Genomic DNA, 23,125 nt, shown 5'->3' on the forward strand with positions numbered 1-23,125 from the left:
CTATTTAAATACTTTTCATTTATACATTCTATATGCAAAACTGTCCCTGTCCTCTGTTCTTCTTTGCCAGTATTAGCTGTTACTTTCAAGGAAGTTAACCATCATTAGAAATTGAAATATTATTTAAATTGTATTTGAAAATATATTTCTCATTTTATAAATTGAACATTAGCACACCAATAGTACTAGTTAAAATTATTCATGAAAAATATCAGTGCAGATTTGTTTACAAAAGAATTTTATAATTGGTGTTTTGAACCTGGGGCTATTTTTCAAGTTTGCATTATTAATTTAGGCAATGACATCTCATTCTATTTAGATGTAAACATGGACCCCTTTCAGTTGCTTTTCCTGTCTAAAATATCCAGAAGTCTAATCCATTACACATCAGTGTATTCCATCATAACTTCATAACTTTTCAGCATTAATTACCACACATTATAATTTCAAAGCCTAAATTTAGACACATAGCACACAGTCCTACTGTATTATTTATGTAGCAAGTTCTTAGATTTGTTTTTACACAAAAATGGAACAGTCTTAGAATTTTTCTTCCTTTTCTTTCCTTCTGTTATGTATTGTCTTCAATACAGACAGCCCAACCTATCCTGTGGCATAGTATAGCTTTGGATAATATAAAATCTCGACTTGCCTGTCAGATTTGTGACTCTCCGAGCAGTCTGTATTCCACTTATTATATTGGATATATATATACTGAAGTGGCTACCACTGAGTTTTTTTCCTTGTTTGTTTGGTTGGTTGTTTTGCTGAAGCTTACCTTCCTGTTTGATTCTCTTTTGTTTTTCTAAGATTTGTGTAGGAGATATGAGCAGATAGTAATCTAAATACTACAAGTAGCAAGAGGAAGCCTAAGGACTTTAAGTCTCATTTATTAAATTGCAGAAAATAAATTCAAAGCTATTTTATTATGTACCTGTTATTGAATTTGAAATATCCTCATTGTTTCACTTTTCCTCAAAATTTACCTGTCTTAGCTCCACTAAACTTACCTGTGCCTTCTTCTCTGAAATAGTTCTAAGCGTTTTACTTTATGCATAAAGTTTTTTTTTTAATTCACAACAACATGAACGTATTCCCCAATAGAATAATTGTATCTCAAGAAGCTAGACAATGAATTTTACAATATCCACCTCACATCAAGGACTCACCAGTTTTTGTTAAACTCCAGGAGTTATGTTCCACATTTTGTCTTCTTGTCTGATGGCTGATTTAGCACCTCGGGCATATTCTGGAGATGTGGTTAGCACATTAGTTTCTTGTCTCAAGAGCGTCTTTCTTTCCTGTGTGAGGAAGATGTGAAGGACAGTTCATGGACCATCCTCACTAAAGGCTGCATCTCCAGTAGCAGCTCTCTCTACAGCACTCTGGGTCCTTTGTCCTTGCTTGTCAGGCTCTGCTCAGCTTTCCCAGCAGGCGTTGGGCCCAGTGCAAGGGCTTGGCTGCTGTTGAGCATGTTTCAGATCTGTGTCCATACTACAGACTTTTGGGGATGAATATTTTTAACGTAGTAGAATTTTGTCTTACTTTTAATTGTAATTTGATGTGTATGGGAAGTTTTAAGATACTTCACCAAATCCTTGGAGTTGTGATTCTTCTATTTGAAATTTTATTTTAGTTTCTGAAATATACAATTCTGTGTCAATTACAAAAAATGTTTTTAGGTCCTAGATGATGATATTTAGGGGCAGGGTCACACATAAGACAAACGTTCATTGGCACTGTGTTGTTGCAAGTCCAGCATACAGCAGGATTCATTGTTCTTGTCTGGGATTTGTTTCTGCAACACCTGAGTTAGGAGACAACGTCCACAGGGGGTAATTTTCTCCTTTTGGATTGTCTCTTGGGAGAGTTCCTATTTTCCTTCCCGTGGCTTCCTGTGCTTCTCAGATTTGCCCTGAATAGTAAGAGAGGGAAAAAATGGTTGTAGAGAAGAGAAAGATGAAATGAGATGTGTGGAATGAATCGAGCAATTGCTTTTTGAATAACTCTGAGTAGCATTAAATATTTTTGTATAATTTTATCAAATTACAAAAGCCATAAAAATTATAAAATGAAAGTAATCTGGCATTAATATTAGACACTGTTTATATTTAAAGCTACTTACTTAGTTCCACTAATTAAAAATAGTGTCTCCTGTTGAGATCACAAGAAACTTAGAGTCAGAGTTTTTGGTCATGAGTGATCCTCTGTTCTGCCCTGCTGCGCTGCTTTCCTGCTGGGTGGCTCAGACTCTGATGACAGAGCCATACACACGATTGGGAAAGCCTGGAAACCTGGTTGGCATCATAGTTGTGGGTAGTATTTTAAGATAATGATGAGTACAAGGCTCCCTTCAATCTCTGGATCTCTTCTAGAGAACATGCATCCGTTAGACCTGTGTGTGGTTCTCCCTGCAGGCAGATTGCCCTTGCCTGCTTGCCTCCTGCACACAGGTCAGCCTGTGTGCTGAGTAGATACAGTTAAGTGTTCCAGCAGTTGTCTGAGTGGTAGTTCCATTGGGGTACAAGTTTCTGGTAAGTGTTGGTAGAATTTTCTAAGGTGTTCCTCCACAGAAAATGTCTGCATGATTTTCTGCACCCAGGAATGGTCGTGAAGGTTGTTAAGTGTTCTCTCAAATGCGTTTATAGAAAGTGAGCTCATCCAGTGGGAACCCGTTTCTGCTCGTCCCCACCGTCTCGTCCATCCTACTGCTCCGTCTTCATACACAGCCTGTCTCGTTCATACGTCTCTGCCTTTGCTATAGCACACTAACCTATAGACTTTGAATTACTGTATCACCCTGCAGGCTATATGCCGTTTCAGCCCATTGTTTTCCCTGAAGTTTATTTAAAATTGATACTGTTATTTCAAAATTGAAATGAATGGTAATGAGTAATATATGGAATCATATAGTAAATTCCTTAGCATTAAGAATTTGCAAGTTGTCTTTTTCTCTTTAAGTGAAGACGGTCTTCCTTGCCACCATTTGTTTATCAGCACAGGTGAGCGGTTGTGCTAACTGATGCAAATAACACAGCACTGAGATCACAGATTAATTAGAAGAGCCATTGCCAACACAAAGTGACCATACACTCCCTCTGCTATCTCTTAAAGTAGAATCCAGATAAACATGTTTATTTAACCTGCTGTTGTTGAATCCCAATTTCAGTCATTAATAGAGGGCCAAAGCTATCTTTGGGGATGGTCTTTCTACAAGGAATTACTATGGACAATCCCTGGGGTGGTAGTTAGATATATCTGTATGTATTGTGATAGGAAGAAAGGCCTTAGAGATGAAAAAAATAGAAAATATTTTTGGGGCAATAGTCTCTTGCATAATAACTTATTCCTCAGACACCAGGGTTATTATCACACAACAAAACACTTTCCCATGTAACTGTCTCTAGCCCCAGCAGTTGGAAAAAAGTTCATGCCACAAAGCTTGTTAGGCACACACTTGTAACTCCATGGAGGAGCTGATGGCAATCAATAGAGTATTGTATGTATTGTCACCCTGGCATTCAAAAAACAGTGACTTTGCTGTGTTTTAAAAATTGATGAGGTTTTTTTTAGGTCATTCTGAATGCTAGGACTCCAGCTGCACCGTTCTGTTCCATCTCCTTTGTTTCAGCCTATTCTGAAATAGTATCTCTCTGGGATCTACAGAAGTACCATGGAAAAAGAATCTTTGAATGTTTAGAAAATGGTGGTGGAGTCCTTTTCTGAGACGGGGCTATGTCGGGGTCCTCTCTTTCCTCTCGGCAGTTTCTGTAGCAGCCTGTCTTCTGTGGATTGGCCTTCTTCTGTAGAACAAGATAATGAAGTATGTGGACATGTGTTCTTTTCCTTAAGAACTTCTGTATAAAGGCAGTGCCTTGTCTTCTGCATATATTGGAGCTCTTTCTTTTTTATTAGAAGAACACAGCACCAAGTCTTTGTTGGCTTTTCATTGCTTACAGTATTTTTTTATTCTGTTTGTAAAAATGGTCCAGGCTCAAAACCAGCCCAATACTATCATTTATTGCATTGCCAGCTCCAATGAGACATAGTTGAAATGAGCTAGAATTTACTCTTCCATAACTAATATGTCACCTGCTATTTTTCCTACAATATTAATCTTTCCTCTACCTTGGTAAACTCTATTTCTTATTGTCTATGACTTCGGCTTGGCTCTGACTAGAGGCCTTTGTCTTGCACTCTGCCCTTCGTTGTGTTTGGATACAGTTTTCACTGTGTGGTTTGGAATGTGAGCTGATTAACTTTTCATGGTCTTTTCTCCAATGTTTTATTTCTTCAGTCTTAAGTTGTAACTTTAAACAAATATGAAAAATTCCATAAAACAAATTAGGATTTTCCCATTGGGAGAAAATGTGGTACATGTTGAAAGCTTATACTTAAATAATGTAATTTGTCTCTTGGATTAAAGTATTTGAAATAAAATATGAAAGGCATTTTAACTCAGGAAATTTATTTTGCTATTCCAAATGCAGAATGTTAGTTTGTTTTTGTTTTCTTTTTAAGATTCCGTCATGGAATATTCCTAAAGTGTACCATTTTTTCAATTGTAAGTTGTCTTCTCTCTCCAAGAATCCCGTGTTGTAAGACATAGAGAAGTATGTTGTAGGAGAAGTACTGAACACTAGCACTGACTGTGCTGGAGAGGACACCATGGCTCAAATGGCAGTGATGGCCAGGGAGTATGTGGGCCAGTCAATGATATCCTCAGTCCCTGTTATGAAATATCTAGTGGGCTACAAAAATGAATCAGAGGGAAATAACAGAAGATGGGAGATCATTTTAAATACCATTGCAAAGGTGTGGGCAGAAAATGAGGCCAGGTTAGGAGCCAGTATGAAGTTTTGTACATTCCACCTGATGAATAAATGGAGACAGGCAGCAGACAAAGACATTGTCCTTGATGCATTGGGCAGAGTGCCTCCATAAGTGATGGCATCTATAAAACGCTGCCTTCTGGAGAGGAAATGTCCTTTAGGAATGTGGCAGGACGTGTGATCCAGGGCACCCTGCTTTTCTGATATTCAGGAGATCCATGTGAATACATGTCAGTGCTCATCAGTGTGGAACCTGGTAGCAGTAATGCCAATAAAATTGTTCTTAGAATGTATGGGGGTCCAAATAATCCGAGAGACAGCTAGCCAGTGCATGTGTGATTGAGAGGTAGTCTGCGGGCACAGAAAGGGACCTCCAGGAGCGAGAGGCCCTGGCAAGAAGCAGTCATGCAGGAAACAGAAGCTGTTTCTGAGGTTCTAGATGCTGAGGATGGCCAGCTTCAGTCCAGTCAGAACAGAGAACAGCTCAGGGAAAACAGGACAAGAATGCATGGGCAGGAGCAGCTGGGACCCTTGGACAACAGCTGCTCTGGCCACACTTTGGAACTGGACGTTATTTGCTTTTAGTTGCCTTTTGAGCAGCCTGTGTAATGGGATACACACAACACCAAATTTGATACTGTTACAGCCAAAGTCATACACACAGACACTAGACCTAGATGGGGTCACAGTCCTGTGGTGTCTTCCCATTGTGCCCTCATTGAGAACCCATTCTCTGTAGCCTTCCTTGCATCTATACAGAAGGCTAAACTGCCCTTAATTTGTTTAAAACTTGCTTGCTGCTACCTAACAGTTCTGTATGATCTTTTAATGAAACACTCATTAAACGTAGTTTTAAAATAGGACATCTTTCTTGTTCTAAATAATTCCTGCTAATATCTAATATCAGTAAATCTAATAGAACACTCGAATGACATCATCAGCCAAGGGCGGTATACTGAGTTGTTTGTTGTAAAGACACTGGACTTTTTCATACATTACCAACCTGTTCCGTTTGCTTTTATAACCTACCTTTTGCTTGCCTTTTCCCAAGCAATTCCTGGAACATCAGAAAATGTCTTCATCAATGAGAAGCATATTTTTTTCTGTAATATGTTGTGATAAAACTTCTTTTGAAAATTATTTTTAAATTGGCCCTGGCTTCTTCAAACTGCCAGATTTCTAGGCACATAAAATGTGACTGGGGTCTGCCATACCAAGAGAAATGTAATAAGGATCTTCTGGACATTGGAGTTAGTGACTGTATAATATGGAAAGAGAAGCAGATGTATCACTCCTCAGGGTGAGGCAGGGACATGATTTGTTTTCATGACTTAGGGTGTATTATAACTGCCGAGTGTTGGTGTCAGTTGTATTAAACCACTAAAAAGTGGAAATAAGTCATGTATATCACCCCACAGGCCGACATTGGCTGTGTGTGCATTCAGTCACATGTTGTCTGCCTTTCCTTTGATTCTGTTACAATTTCTGCCATTTTGTCTTGTTATAAATATGATCAGTACAAGCCTGTAATGGCTGGACATGGGCTTTAAGCTTATTTCATATCAAGTTACAAGCTTAAATCTCAAAGGCCCATTTCCTTGTGCCCATAGAGAGGTTCTGTGTTGTACACCCCTGCACACATGTGTAGTGCCCGTTCTGTAATCACAAACAAAGGCAGTAGAAACAGTGTAGTTCCCCAGAAGGGGCGACACTCTGGCACTCTTGCTGTGTTTTATTAAAATGGCCGCAAAAGCAAGCCTCCGTTTTCTTGGTGAGTGCAGCCTTCCTGAGAAGCAGCCCGAAGAATGAGAAGGGTGGTGGCTGTGCTTGTGTCGTTGGGAGTCACCTCAGACTCAGGAACCTGTGTGCTCACATCTGCCTGAGAAATATGTGGCCCAAATCAGCACATATATATTTTTAATTACATGTTCCTTCCAATTAATGATTTCTGTTTGGTCTTTGAAAAATGATGTTATGAATGTAATGATTATGCTATCCAAATCTTCCTGAGTTATATGTCTGTACTTGTTTTTAACTACATATGCACACATATTTTATTACTTTTCTTGCATCTCTTTTTAACAAAACAATCTTTTAAAACAGTGTATCTCTGATGTAAAAGAGAGTCCAAACAAGAGTTCAGTTTTATTTTAAGGTCTCTTTCTTTGGAGTTTAAAAGTGGAATATATGTTTTCTTTAGCTGTAAAAGCACAATCAAGGCAACATGATAAGTGAGTCACTGTTGTAAAAGTAAAACTAATTTTGCCTTCACTCACATGAGCTATAGAAGGAGGAAGCTTTATTGTCCCTGGGAAGGTGATAAGGCAGAGTAATTGTATATTATACTGTCCGGGAACATCTGCCTGAGACTGTTGGAGCAATTCATCTATCATGGACGATGCTGCATGTTTTGTCTTTCTGCTTTAACCCGTCCCCACTGCTGGCCCGCGCGGAGGTTTTGATAGGGCCTGTGCCTGGGCCGGGGCTCACATTAATCAGTCCCCTTGTTCAACACTCCAGCTGACATAATTACAACCTGCGCACAGCAGTTATTCAAGTCGAGTCCTTGTCACTCGTGGTGCGAAACTACACAGCTCAGATCCCGGAGGAGATTGCCTTATCACACAGAACAAGGGCTCGCAGGAGTCGGAGAGAATAGAAATGGGAAAATGTCTTCCGGGAGTACTATATATTCCTTTAAAATAAGACATTTGAGAGACTTACAAGGGACAAAGGGAAGCATTGTGTGCAGGGGTTGAAATGAACCAGTTATTATTTTTAAATGGATTACAGAGTGCATTTTTGTGCAACTGGTCATAGATTATTAGATAAACTCAGTGGTTCTGGTCATTACTGATTCTTTCTATTACTTTTTTCTACTTCAAAGCTAATCACTTAACTTTAGAATTGTAAAAAGATTCTATCCTCTTTAGAAAAATTATTAAAATGGTAGATTATTCATTTTGAATTTAATATTTGACAAGTATGTTTTCATAAGCCACAGAGTTAAAAGTAGAAGGTTCCTTCAACTGCCTTCCCACTGCTAAGTAAGTTCCCTGTTCGGTGAATATCCGGAGTGGAGGTGGGGACTTTACCCCTGGCAGCTCCCGGTGTCCCTCCTTTCAGCCCTGTGAGTAGTCTCTGATTCCTGACCCCTGTAGGTCTATGGGTGGGAGATGGTTTGTGTGACCAGGCCTGCCTGCTGTCCCCTGAGCTCTGCTTTTCTGCCTGGATGCCCCAGTTGCTCTTTGACATGTAGTTATTTTTCCGTACACATCTCTAAACTGACCTAAATAAAGCTATGCTCGGGCCAGACTATCAAAGATTCTAGGGAATAAAATATTCAGCTCAATAAAATTTTTACTTATTTTGCCTTTAAGTTTGTAAAACTGTGTGAATTAGATTGTTGCCATAGATAATTGTTTATTCACATGTATGTATGTATATGTGTATGAATTACTTGAATTGGAAAGTAAGTAATTTGTTTTAGGTAGTTTATTTCAGGCTAAAGCTGTGAGTGGATTGTTTATGTAGTTCGTGTGCATTTTGGTGGCAGTTGTCTGTTTCTTTGTTCTAGTGGTGACAGACAGAACCCAGGGCCTTACACATGCTGCATAAGTGACCCCCCCACACCAGCTACAGTTGTAGCCCAGCTCATAAACTCTTTATAAACAGAGAAACGGAATGACAAACCTCTGAAAGAGTTGATATGCAGGCATGCAGCATTGAGGGCCTACAGTTCTGTCAACGGGAGCAAGATAACTGGAAAGAACATCTCAGCACCAGTGCCACCGAGGCCTTACATTAGTGAGAGGAAGCAGTGAAGACTCAAGCAACAATGTCTCTGCCTTATGAAAATGTCATCATGGTTGGTTAGTGGGGAAGACATTCTGCATGCCATAACCCTTTTCTCCCTTTCTGACACACAGTGATTCTCAGCTTGAAGTCTTTGCACTCCTGTCGTGACCAACTATGTAGTATGTCTCACAGACGGCAGGCTCTTTGACCACGTAGGTCCTTTCACCAAAGCCCCACAGGCATCGAGCTGAGGCCTACTCCTCCGAAGGACACCCTCAACTATCTGCACAGTTATTTCGGGCGTCTGGAATAGTGATGTGGCATCCTTGCACCCCACCCAACATCTGAGCTTCATTTTCTGGACACGTGTGCCTGCCTTGTTGGCTTGAGTTGGATGAAAATCTAGTCGTCTCTTTTGCACCTAGTATTGATTTTGATCTCTACTTTACTGATGATGCATCATGAAATAGGAAGTGGGAATCTTGATGAAATATGATTCCTGCTTGGGTCTAAAGGAATCTGGGGGATTGAGCTTTCAAGGCTTGCTCTGCTCCTCCTGGAGATGTGGGTGGTTCAGCTCTAACTCGCATTGCGTTCATACAGGGCATGCTGTATGTCCTGTTCCCAAAGTACTTACATGTGCTTTGTATGTACAGAGCCTGAGCGTTCATACACGGCATGCTGTATGTCCTGTTCCCAAAGTACTTACATGTGCTTTGTATGTACAGAGCCTGAGCGTTCATACACGGCATGCTGTATGTCCTGTTCCCAAAGTACTTACATGTGCTTTGTATGTACAGAGCCTGAGCGTTCATACACGGCATGCTGTATGTCCTGTTCCCAAAGTACTTACATGTGCTTTGTATGTACAGAGCCTGAGCGTTCATACACGGCATGCTGTATGTCCTGTTCCCAAAGTACTTACATGTGCTTTGTATGTACAGAGCCTGAGCGTTCATACACGGCATGCTGTATGTCCTGTTCCCAAAGTACTTACATGTGCTTTGTATGTACAGAGCCTGAGCGTTCATACACGGCATGCTGTATGTCCTGTTCCCAAAGTACTTACATGTGCTTTGTGTATGTACAGAGCCTGAGCGTTCATACACGGCGTGCTGTATGTCCTGTTCCCAAAGTACTTACATGTGCTTTGTATGTACAGAGCCTGAGCGTTCATACACGGCATGCTGTATGTCCTGTTCCCAAAGTACTTACATGTGCTTTGTATGTACAGAGCCTGAGCGTTCATACACGGCATGCTGTATGTCCTGTTCCCAAAGTACTTACATGTGCTTTGTGTATGTACAGAGCCTGAGCGTTCATACACGGCATGCTGTATGTCCTGTTCCCAAAGTACTTACATGTGCTTTGTATGTACAGAGCCTGAGCGTTCATACACGGCGTGTTGTATGTCCTGTTCCCAAAGTACTTACATGTGCTTTGTATGTACAGAGCCTGAGCACGCAATGTGGGTTTCTAACTGAGAAGAACACCATCGTCCTTGCATCTCCCGTTTCACCTCTGTGATTCCTGTTTTTCTCAATAGACGGGGAGGGTAGAAATGAAGCCGTTAGATGTAAAGCAATTGTTTCTCTCAGTGGATGTAGATGGCATGAGCAGAAATTGGAATGAATAATAATTTCAGTGTGATATGGTGGGCAGTACCTCGGTCAGCTGCTGCAGACGGCTAAGTGGATTTCTAGTTAGGATGTTGACCAAGATCACCTGGAATCCATGACTGTTAGTAAAGGAATTTCAACAGTGTGTAAAGCAGAATACTTGTAGCATTCACAAAACACAGACTCAGTGCTGTGTGTACTTGGTGTGTACTTAGACGCTTACACGGGGCCTAACCCGGGGGCAGGGACCCGTGTCCTCGGGAATATGAACAGAGCCACTTGTGTGTGGCTCTCCCTTGCCACTCAGCTCCCTGGCAGAACTGAATGTATGTCCATTTTTATTGCTATAAGAACTGACTTCAAGAGGTTATCTATAAAAGACAAAACCACAACTAACTGATCTAATAAGAATTAGCCTATTCAATAGAAGACTACCATTTTCAGGGAAGCTTTTCATAAACTTAAAGCAGAATGATGGAAACATTCTCTAGTTGGAATTTACTGTTACAGAAAGTTTTTCAAAGAATAAACTTTGGAATCACCTCAGGTACCTATAAACTCCTGTAGCCTCAAAAAGATCCAGTGACCCGGCCTTGTTTAATTGTGTTTGCAGTATGTTTGTTTACCCTTAGTGGTTTCTTTGGGATTTTTTTTCTGGTGTGTGTGTGTTTATATGTGTGCGTGTGCACCTGCCTGCCCGCCTGTCTGTCTGTCTGCACAGCTTGTGTGGAGGATGGCGCCCACATGCCACCATACATGCCTAGAGCTGGAGGACGGTGTGTAGTCATCCTGCCCTTCCGCTTTTCCATGGACTCCGAGGATCAATTGCAGCTCTGCAGGCTGTCGTAGCCAGGGCTTCTACCCATCTACTGTTTATAAATACCAGTTTGCCAGCACTTTCCTCCCTCTTTCTCCTGCGCATCTTCTTACTCTGTAACTGGTAGTTTGAAAGGCCAGTGTCTTCACACCTACCTCCACCCCAGCTTGGCCTTTCTGCCCGGTGGACTCCCACAGATGACCTACCTGGCCTTTTCTCAACCTCTCACTTCTCAGTAGGATCTTGTTACTGTGAGGGAAAGCTAGCTCTAGTGTGTCCTCCCCCACAGCCACAGACACCTACACACAGTGATTCTTCCCCTGTTCGAGTGTGCACCCCCCCCCCTTTTCTGGTTCATTTCTTCTCATCTTGTGCTGCTAGGCTCAAGTCCCTCAGATTGGCTGAGAAAGGTGAGTGCCCTGTGCTTCCGCACACATTGTCCATGATATACATACAATGTTTCCATTTTACATAGTACTGTATAATCCAGTTGTTTGTTTGTTTTTCCAGGCAGGGTTTCTCTATGTAACAATTGTGGCTGTCCTGGAACTCACACTGGTCTCAAACTTCAGAGATCTTTTCTCTGCCTCCCGAGTGCTGGGATTAAAGAAGCCAGGCCCAATCCAGTTGTTTCTGAAATTGATGTTTTGATTGGATCTCTTAATATGTATAACAAAGATGCTAGCATGAGTAATCTTGGCAATCCAAAATATGTGAAGCTAACCTCAGAAGCTTCCTTAGATATGGAAACCACTATATTAGGCATATCAATGGTTACCATGAAAATTAATGAGGCATCTTACTCATTAACACCTTTACCATGCCCTTATATTTAAAATGCTGAAAGAATCCTACAGTGCATCTGTCTAGACTTTCTTTTAACTTAATATTACTTTTGGGGTGTCTTTCCATCTCAATACTTTATTCTGTTTAACACAGGTAGTGTTTGTTAACAAATGTAAGAAATCAGGTATTGTACACAGCACACCCTCCCAGCTTGGGAGGTGTTCAGAACTCTGTGCAGTAGCCAAAGCTTTTCCTTCTACCCAGCTTTAGGACCTGTTAGCTCTGGACCAAAGCCTGCTTCTCTGCAGAACCCTCTAGCTTTGCTCGGGAAGAGCTGGCTCTTACAGGGTGTACTCCCTGGAATGAGCAGAAGCAGTCCCGCGACTGACCTGTGAGATGTGCTGCTGTGTCCTCACATCAAGTCTTCCCATGGACAGACACCTCCCCTTCCTTGCCCTAGTGGGAGTGCTCATTTTCTGCTTCTGATATTTGAAACTCCTAGTCTTCAAGATTTCCACCTTTTGGTCCTTTGCTTCCTAAATTTGTATTCCTTTTGTGTCTAGAGACATTAGTCACCATGCTGTGTGCATAAACATTTATATATCTTCATTTGTGCACCATTTATTCATTCTTTATCCTGCTGGAGAGTTTTTATGTTTTAAAAATTAATTAAATGTACTCCTTTTATAATTTTTAATGGTCCTGTTTATATATATATGTGTGTATTATATATTTTATCTATCTATTATTTATAGTATAAGTTATATGGAAACTTAACTCTTAGGGGGAACATTGTCTTAGGTATTTTGGTAGCACGTGGATGTTAAATTTCTTTCGGGAAAACTCTAATCAGAACTATAAAAGTATTTTTGGTTCTCCTGTCTATATTTTGCGGTTTTTTTTTCTGCTTTAAAGTTTTAAAGCCCAGATAGCTTTTATTTTGACTTTGTTAGGACAGTAAGAATCATGTACATGGCATGTCCTTGTACACACAGTGCCTTGAGTATCCAGGTAAAAGGATCCTTGAACTTAGGAGCTCAAGGCCAGCCAGGCCAACATAGGGGAGTTGTTACTTCAGAAAGGAATAATAATCAATACAAAAACAGAATAAAAGGAGGGTGGAAAGCGGGGAGAGAAGAAAGGAGGAAGACAACCAACCCCTCCCATCCCTCATGTAACTTGTTTGTTGAGTCTTCACCATTTATTATATAACCTATTATTTCTACACGTCATCCGTGCTCATGACTCTGTTCTTGATGGACTTGACTCGGCACTCCAAGTGACGTTTATATGCTGGACATCTGTGACAACAGGTTTCTGAACTTTTTAAAGATTTATTCATTTATTTGTTTATTTTATGTTTTGCCTCTATGTGTGACTGGGTACCTCTCTTGTGCAGTGCCTGCAGAGGTCAGAAAAGGGCCCAGATTCTCTAGAGCCGCCATACTGGAGCCAGTAACTGTGCCATGGTCCTCTCCAAGAGCAGCCAGTGCCCGTAAATACTGAGCCATCTCTCCAAACCCCAAGAATTTCTTTATTCTACCGATTTTAACAATCTTTAAATTTAAGCAGCACAGGTGATCAGTAATCTAAAATTATGCTGTTCTTTGCTGTGGGTCTTCAGTAAGAGCATAAGTGGGGACGGAGTATGTGCAGCGCCCAGCTGTCCCACACAGAGGGTGAGACAAGCCCTGAGAGCGCACGGAGCATGTGCAGCGCCCAGCTGTCCCACACAGAGAGTGAGACAAGCCCTGAGAGCGCACGGAGCACATTTCCAGCTGGAGTCTACAGAGGCCTTGACTTCTCTCCGCTGGACCATCTTGTCTTGTTAGTCTCTCTTAGGCTAGTGGCTTACCCAGGGAATTTATAATTATTTAACACTGGCTTGAAAATATGATGGCCTTTTCTGTTGATGTGAAGGTTTTCTTTGAATTATTTTATATTCACTTGAATTTTTATTACAAAGACTGCAAAACCTGCTTTCTAGACACATAAATAAGGGTTTACTGTTTAGTTTGATATAATTGTTTTACGACTTAATGAATTTATTTTCATGAATGAGTTTCAAAAGTTTTGAACACCCAGAAAATATATGTGTGCTTGCCTGATAAACTTTGCAAATCTGACACATCATGTGGAATCAGTGTCAGCTGGGAATGTTGGCATGAGTCCGTTTTATATGCAGTAAAACAGCCACTGGTAACTTTTCGGGTATTTGTGATACATTTCGTCTAGTAGGAAATCTAGTAACAGCAAGAAGAAAGTGACTTTTCTTATTTTTCCCTCATGTTTAGATTGCTTACCCTAATCCTAAGGACAGCCTTATGAGATAGAGTTGACATAAAGCACGATTCTGTGACCAGAAAGTTTGGAAGCAGATTGCTCAGCAAAAGCAAGTATACTTTGTGGCTGGAGAGACGGCTCACGGTTCAAGTATATACTGCTCTTTCAGGGGGACAGTTCAGTTTCCACCGTCCACACCAAGTCGCTCTCAGCCACCTATAACTCCCACTTCAGAGGAGGCACAACACCTTTTTCTGGCCTATGGAGACACCTGCACTCACAGACTTCTGCTCCAATGCATACACAAATAATTAAAAATAAAATAAACACCCTAAATAAACATTTTGAAAGTAAAACTTTCAGAAATTTGTATTGCAGTATACATTGTAAGTTTCCACAGGTAGACTACAGTGTAGTGTTGCCATAACCTTCTGAATATGGAGCCTCCCTTCTTCTCTGCTTTTGTGTTCATAGCATTTTATAACGTTGTTGGCCTCTTGAGAACAGAACTTTTTGAGTAGGGCTTTATAAGCAGATCTTATATATTATTTCCAATACATGTTGTTATATTTATGGTTTTTGATTTGTAGAGTTTTGCAGTATTTGTACTCTGAAATCTATATTTGACTTCATGATCCCAGCCTTCATTATACCCTACATATACTTTATGCCTGAATAAAAGGCAGAGTTTTTATTCTAAAACAATATTTTACAATGAAGCAGATACTGTATATAGTGATGTTGGATTTTGTGTGTAAGCGGAGACTGCGTTCGTTTCCCAGCTGCCCATACCCGAATAGTCACACAGAAACTATATTAAATACAACACTGCTTGACCAAGGACTTAGGCATATTCCTACTTAGCTCTTATATCTTTTTTTTAGTTATTTATTAGTATTAGTCCACATTTGAAACAGATCCAAAACAGATTCAAATAGGCCCTTTTATATTTAAATTTATATTAACTGTTAGGTCTTATATCTTAAATTAACCCATTTTTATTAATCTTTGTATCACCATGAGATTGTGGTCTACTGGTAAGGTTCCAGCGTCATTCTCTTTTGACAGCTACATGGCATCTGCTGACTCCACCTTCTTTCTCCCAGCATTCAGTTTAGTTTTCCCGCCTACCTCTATTCTGCCCTGCCATAGACCAAAGCAACTTCTTTATTAACCAGTGTTAATAAGATATATTCACAGCATACAGAGGGGACTCCCACATCATTTGTGCAAGGATACTGTGGAAAACTAGGGTGGAAAGTAGAGTCATTCAGTTTGTACTGTAGAGCAAGTGAGTGACATCATTATACATGTGTGGTCACAGATGAAATGCCTGATTATAGCATCACCTTGGGATTCAGTGAGCTGACTCTCAAACTGAAGGTTCAGATAGAAAAAATTCAATCCTTTACAAAGAAATGTTTTTTTAATAATTTATTTATATATATGTTAACAAATACATATTCTACATGGATGTATACTTCCTTATATTTCATACATTTGAGTGGGCTCTTGCCACTCCCAACCATTCTGTTTTTTCAATTCTTTCTTTACGATAATAGGTCAGTTTCACACCTATATGTTCATTCTTTACATATTTAGTGCCTATCTTCATATAAATCACTTTTAACCACCTCTACAATTTTTGAAGGTATATGATGCTATCTATCTGGAATTCATTGTGCCGTCTGTTTGCTCTGTCAGAAAATATTTTAGCCCTTGCCTGTGTGTAGACTAAGTCCCATTTGCCTTGTTGAAGTTAGTTGACACCTCTAAGCGCTCCCTCTTAGTTGGATGATGATGATTTCCTAAGTAGAATTTTCAAAAGTTAGTTTTTCTTGGGGTTAACTGTACAGTTAGGACCCCTGTGTTTTGTTTATAAGTGACCAGTCTCCTTCCCTGACCAGATTTAGCTGTGTGGGGTTTCTTGTGCCTCTTGGACCACTACCCTGCCCCAGATCACTGTTCAGTGTTCATTAAGCGTTCCCAAGCTCCGTGTGGATGTACACTGTACACTGTATGCACATAGAAGTATTTTTGCAACATCTCTTTGAGGCCATTGCCTTTCTGTGTTTGTGTATATGTGAGTGTGTCTATATGTAAGTACACTTCTAACTTTATTTAGTACATTTTATCGCATGAGAGACTCTTTGTGGGGACACACGCACACACACACACACACACACACACACACACACACACACACACACACCCCTGCTTACCCAGAAAGGAAAGCTATGGCAGTCCAGAGTAACAACTGTGCCAAAGTCCAGCTTGGTAAACGATTGAGTTTCCATTGCAGTTGCTGCACAGAGTGTGAGTGAGGGGTTACAGGTTCGGGGTGACTCAGAAGTAGCTCTTTCACTAAAAAGTGCACCACCATCTAATTGAAAACTCACACAGGCTGCATTTCTGATCTTTCTGAAGAACTGAAGGTAGCTTCACAATCCCTGGAAATCTCTCAGCACCTCTGCTGCTCACATTCTCCTTCCTACAGTTGTTTTCTGCCTCCACAGTCGGTGAGGAAGGTCTTCCTGGGTCTTTCTATTTTCATCTGTCCCAGACGGCATAAATTGGTCTGAGCAGGCTGTGAGGAGAAAGCCAGTAAGCAGCTTTCCTCTCTGGCCTCTGCTCCAGGGCCTGCCTCCAGGCCCCTGTCCTGACTTCCCTCACCAATGGACTGGGATCTGCCAGTGTAAGAAACATAAACTCTTTCTTTCCCAATTCGTTTTCGTTCTTGGTGTTTTGTTACTGAAGGGCTTAAACTCTCCACTTTTTACAAATGAATTTCAGTTGCAGCTTTCTGAGAATGGCAAAACAGGTGTCTCTTCCAAAAAGGGCCATTTATCCACAGTCCTTATAGTCAGGGTTGAAGGAGACAATGAAAGGGCCTGAGTCAGCCTCCCAGTGTCTGAAGGACAAGTCCTGCAGCCCCTTCTGAGTCACATCCGGACTTACCCATGCTTGTGCAAGTGTGTCCAAAGATGGTAAGACCAAACCTCGGCCAATTCAGAGTATATTAATGGAACTGTTGCTTGTTTAACCCATCACTTTGAGATGACCTGACTGTCCTAAAATTCCCCTCCCTGTGCCTAAAAGGAGCTACTCGCTCATCTTCAGGTTGTTGCTGTTTGTAGAGGTGAACGACTCCTCATGCATGCTGGTATAACAAATACTTTCTGCTCTTTCATGCTATTTAAGACTGGGGTCTCCCTTCAGCCTTTCCTTGGGCCCTGCTGTTTGAACAATAGAAAGCATTGGGTGTGACAAAGCTGAGCTTGTGTTCTGGGGAGGATTGGAGAAAGACTTTGGAACTTTGAGCTCCGAAGCCCTTGAGGCTTCGTTGAGCTGTTGTGGGGGCTTGGATGATCATGCTGAGAGGAGTGCACCATGGAGGCCTGACTGGGGAAGTTTTAGAAGAAGTTTCTGAATCCCCTAAAGGTTGTATCAAGGCCCTGCCACATTTTGAATTAAGAATTGTCTGGAGAGGTGGCTCAGCTTTTAAGAGCACCACCTGCTTGTCTAAAAGTCCTGAGTTCAATTCCCAGCAACCACATGGTAGCTCACAACCATCTCTAATGAGATCTGGTGCTCTCTTCTGGCTTGCAGGCATGAATGTAGGCAGACTACTATGTACACAATAAATAAATAAATCTTTTTTTAAAAAATAGAATTTGCGGTGCTGAAGAATTGACTGTGATTAGCAGGAAGTGCTGTGAAGTGCAAGCTTGCTTTTTTGGGAACTGATGCTGGGGGCTGGGACTAAAGAACCAGCTGTGTGTAAGAAAAAACCAACGTCACTGAGGTGTCTCCTCAGGGTCAGCCCACAGAAACGGAGGTGGCCAGAGTGTCAAGGCTAGAGTTGGTAATAGTAAGAGTCACCAAGGTGGTTTTGAAGGCATGAAGGGGTGTGGAGGACAGCTGAGACTTGGAACTTTAAGCGGCTATAGGTGAAGCTGTGTCCTCAGTTGCATTAGGAGCCCAGGACTGAGGTTCGATGCCATATGGCAGAGCCAGTGTCCCAGAAGACAGTCCAGGAGAGGCCATTGGTGTATGTACACTCCAGTAGCAGCAGAGGGCCTAGGACTTTGGAGATGTGACTATCATTTGATGCCAGGCCAGGGCAGCCGTACCTGTGGAGTGGAGGCAGCCTGAGCCTACCACACAAGCTGTGCTGTGAATAACAAGCCCCTTGGAACGTAGAAGATCATGAGTAAAACTCATACATTGGACACAGATATATTTAGCCTGTTAAATTGAGCTTTGTTCCAATTTGATTGTGACTATGTCCCAGTTCTTTATGAAGTAAGGAAGTATTTAACTTGGGTTTTTGATTTTCCAGGACCCCACAAATGAGTGATTTTGCTTTTAGAGTCTTGAAAGTTTGAGAAGACTGGATGTTTTAGAGACAGCGTGGCTGCTTCAGAGAGGCTTGGAGCTCTGAGAGAGACTTTGCATGTCTTAAGGAGACTGAGCTTTTTAAGTATTTTAATTTTTAAAGACTGTGGAGCTTATAAAGATATACTATCTTTTAAAAAAGACATTTTTAAAACATTTTATATTGTGATAATAACATTAACATGACTTCCTGGGGATAAGTAAGAAAGGAAAGGTTATGTTTAGGAGTACTGTACTCATGTATAGTAGACAAAGATTAATTGTTCTGGTTTTCTTGCTGTTCATTCGTTTGTTAGTTTGCCAACTTGATACAAGCTACAGTTACCTGAGAAAAGGGAACCACAATTGACTGGCCTTTCAAACAGCCTGTGGGGTGTTTCTCAATTAGTAATTGATGTGGAAGAGCCAGTCCACGGTGGGTGGTGCCCCACCTGGGCAGATGGTCCTGGAGTGTGGAAGAAAGCAGGCCAAGCAAGACAGGAAGCAGCACCCTGCAGGGCCTCTTCTTCCACTCCTGCCTCCAGGTTCCTGCTTGAGTTTCTGCCCTGACTTGCTTTGATGGCCTGTGATGTAGAAGTGTGAATGAAACAAAGCACATTTGGTCATGGTGTTTTGTCACAGCAGTAGGAACCCTGACTAAGACAGCTGTCTTATTTAGTTCTATTTCTAGCTGATAGGCTGGGCAGGAAGGTACGTTTGCTTTAAGAGTATACGATACCATGGGCTTATGGACAGCCACAAATTGGACTCAGTGGGTTAGAAAATAACAAAAGGGGCTAGCGAAATGGTCTGGTAGGTAACTGCGCTTACTGCCATTTCTGAGAACCTGAGTTTGATTACTTGGATGGGCATGGTAGAAGGAGAGGAGTTGAGAAGTCATTGGCTGACTTCCGCATACACTCACACTCACATACACAACACACACACACACACACACACATACATGCACACACACAGTAGCACAAATGCATCTATACACAATAAATTCATTAAGCCATGTATTAAAAACCTTAAAAGATAAAACTTGGGGAAGGAGAAGGGGAACTATGTGGGGTGAGGGGGTAGATCCAGAAAGAGTATGCTTGAAATTATTGTATGCTACGTGAAGTTTTCAAAGAATTAATTTTTAAAAGATCTTCAAAGATGTTGTTCTTATCAGAACAATGTTTGGTTTTGGTCCTGGCAAGTCCTCAGCGATTACCTCAGTCTTAGGAGCCTTGTGAAGAAATTTCTCTTCTGCCCTCCCAGTAAAAGCATCTTCTCCTGCTGAGTATCTGGGATGCCTTTGCTCAGCTGGGGGCCACGTGGTAGTCACTGGAACCTGGAAGAGTGGCCACTGAGTTTAGAAATGGCAGGTCTAGGTGTCAGCATTCTCCATGAGACCCTCAAGCTCAGTGCCTTGTTTCTGCCGATGGATCGCTGCTTGTTACTGTGTGTGAGAGCCTGGGTTCCTGTGCTCCACCCTTTGCTGTTGGTTCTCCATGCAAACATAGAAGTCCCAGGGCCCAGTGCAGACCTGTGGGAAGCTTGGAAGCATCTTAGTTCCTGGTAAAACTATGTTTGGCACTTGCCTTTCCATAAAGATTGAATTCAAGATTTTAGTGATTTGAAACTCTTAGTCTTATTTTATAGTTAAGGGACAGGATCTCAGAATTAAAGTAATTGCTTTAGACTACAGAGCCCCTATATAGAGAGGGTTTGCATTCACGGGTTGAAAATGGAGACTGGGCTGCCTGACCTCATGTCTCAGTCTCTGCCTGACTCCAAGTGTATCGAGGAGGATGGGATGTAGAGTGCATCTTCCCGCAGGTCCAGAGCCAGGGGTCCCTGACTGTCCTATTGTATCTCAGGGAAGGTGCTTAGGCCTTTCTTGATTTGTATTCTCCTTTATCCAAACAGGATCTCCTGGATCTCTTCTGAGTCACTTGAGACAGAGAGCTCATCTGAGTATTGAGAGGATGCTTAAACTCCTTAGCTTAAGTCTAATCATTTTTATTCCTCATAAATTAGCTTTGCCAGAGACAGAGTGCAAAGGGAGATAGTCGGGGGCAGGAATAAATTCTTTGGCTTGTAGAGGATTCTGATGGCCAAAGAAAGAAATTCAAATATGAAAGTCCTGGCCAGAGGATCAGTGCCCAAGGGTAGAAAGGCCTCTCAGTGTGTGCCTCTACTGTCTTCCAGGTGCTTGCTCTGTGGTTGTTAGCAGGGGATAACAAGAGGGCATCGTGCATACATGTGTGTCCTTGGTAGTATGGCTTCACACAGCCAGTCTGCAGGAAGATGTCTTGGTAATTAGGCAGAGTGACATTTGAGTGATAAACTCAGTATAAGTTTATTGTTCACTTGGGTAAACTTATGGTTCATGGCTGCTTCTTTATGGAACCTTGGGCCTGTTATCTTCTTCATTTTTACTAACATGAAACACACTGCTTGTGTGTTGGGCTTCCTGTAGCCTGTTCCCATAGGTGTCTGTACGTCTGCCCAGTTCCACAGTCCTTTCCTTCCGTGTGCTGTTCTGGAAAAGCCCCATGTGAGGACTGTTCTTGTGGACTTGAGACCAAACAAACCGTAACCACTTACCAGACTCTTCTAGGAATCAGGAATCTTTGCTGTGTTTGGTTTGACAGAAAGCTGCTGCTCTAGAGATTCTTATGTCGGTGATGATATTTAGTGTAAAATCGCTGGAGGAAGCAGGTTAGCAGAAGGAAGGGTTGATTTCTGTTCCCAGTTTTGGGGATTTAAATATCCCAGATAAGCTGCCTGCATTGCTTTGGACCTTGTGGAGAGGATGAGCATCACACGGTGGGAGTATGCAGCACAGATGTTCACCTCATGCTGATTAGGAGTCAGGGGAAGAGGGACAGGAAAGGAAGGGAGCCCTTCACCCCCTTAGTACCTACCACCAGTGACCCAGCTAAGTGTGCCCGCTGTCTAACGTATACAGCACCTTCCAAAATAGCGCAGTCAGCGGAGGAGCATGCAGCCTTCAGCCTGGGAGCCTGGGAGAGGCCCTTTTTCCTAAGCCAGTGCAATTCCCTTACTAATCCTGACCTCACAGGCTCAGATGGTGGTGTCACGTTCACCTGGCCAGTTGCACATGTGGCACACATAAGTACTTTCTTCTTTTCCTCATTGTTGATTAACAGTGTGCAAATTCATGTGCAAAGCAGATTTAGTAATCAGTGTGATATAAGAAATGAAATATGTATTTGTGTATCACCTAGCTAATGCATATTCTGTCTAAACTCAAAGAGGTATTTAAGTTGACCGAGCCTTTGCCCAAATCATGCTGGAATTAGCTAGAAAATCTCTGTAGTTCTAACCCCACGCATAGTAATGTTAATAGTTTTTATTTTTAATTTTAGTGTGTAAATTTTAAGGTATTCTTGGAACGTGAAAAGCATCAGCATTTCAGTATTTGCTATACTGGCATTTTGATGTGTGTTTTTCTAATAGCTTTCCCTGGCATAAAGGGACTTATGTTCTCCACAGTAACGGTTCTAACTCTACTTAAAGGGGGTGTTTGTTTGATGATGTACTCTGTCTTTCCATGGGCATGAAGCTTTCCAAAGTAATATCTTGGATTTGGGTTATCAGTAATCTCAGTGTAGGGCTGTCACTGTGATCCCATGTTCTCATTCACTTGTATTTCAGCATCCTTTCTCTCAGTAGGAGACACCTTTATCCTGTCTGTGGAATCGTGTTCCTCCTGTTTTCATTCACTGTTCCAGCTTCACATGGCAGTGAATGAAAAGGGACGCCCTCCCCCCCCCCCCCCCCGTCTCCATTTCCAGTCTCACGAGCTATCCTTACATGTGAATGATGACACAGGCTAATATTCCATGAAAAGTAAGTGTCATGATGTCATTGAGCATGAGACACCGAGGTGATTCCTGGCCTGTTGTGTGGCACGACACAGGTGTCTCTGCTGACTTTCTTCTCTCTCTCTTAGAGTGGCTGCAGAGTTCCTTCTTCAGCAGCATCTTCAGGAAGTATCAATGCGTATCTTGTTCTTTTTTCTACTCACTCTGTTTTCACTGGCTAGTTGGCCCTCAACAATAGTGTCCAGTCTAACCTCTGAAACCCCACCATTACAGGGAGCTTTCTGGTACCAACACATTGCCTTGACATGGGACAAACCAAGGGACTGTTGGTGGCTTCCTTCCTATCTAGGCTGCCTTAGCACCGTAAGGGGAGCAGCTTTTACTGGAAGAACCCAAAAATGTTAGGCTGTGTTCCTCAGTGCTCTGAGCTCAGTGACTTTCATTTGCTACCACTCTTCAGGGTGCTCGTGTGTCCTGGTATGCAAGCCAACACCTTCACTGCCCTCGGATAGTACCCAAATAATTTGATATTAAATATAAACCCTGGGAGTTTGTGTCTCTAGTTCTGCATAGAACTGAATTGCTGAAGCAAAAGAGCACCTTAGGCCGGGCTATCTGGGTTACAGAGCTGACATCATTGTATGGCTGACTCCTGCTTATTATCTATGTGAAGTTAGCAGATTGATTACTACCTAGCACACAGGAATAATGTGCCAAGGGCAGCCAGTTTCAGCAGTTGATGTGGGATTTTTCTCTGCATGCTGTGAA

General features: G+C 41.8%; 1 protein-coding gene across 1 annotated transcript in view; it reads left to right on the forward strand.

Annotated features, from left to right (window-relative positions):
• Znf407 (zinc finger protein 407) overlaps positions 1–23,125 on the forward strand; it is a 370,732-nt gene that overhangs the window by 240,422 nt on the left and 107,185 nt on the right. The window lies entirely within an intron of this gene.

The sequence above is a fragment of the Microtus pennsylvanicus genome, chromosome 4, assembly GCF_037038515.1.
Source record: "Microtus pennsylvanicus isolate mMicPen1 chromosome 4, mMicPen1.hap1, whole genome shotgun sequence".
Classification (NCBI taxonomy): Eukaryota; Metazoa; Chordata; class Mammalia; order Rodentia; family Cricetidae; genus Microtus; species Microtus pennsylvanicus.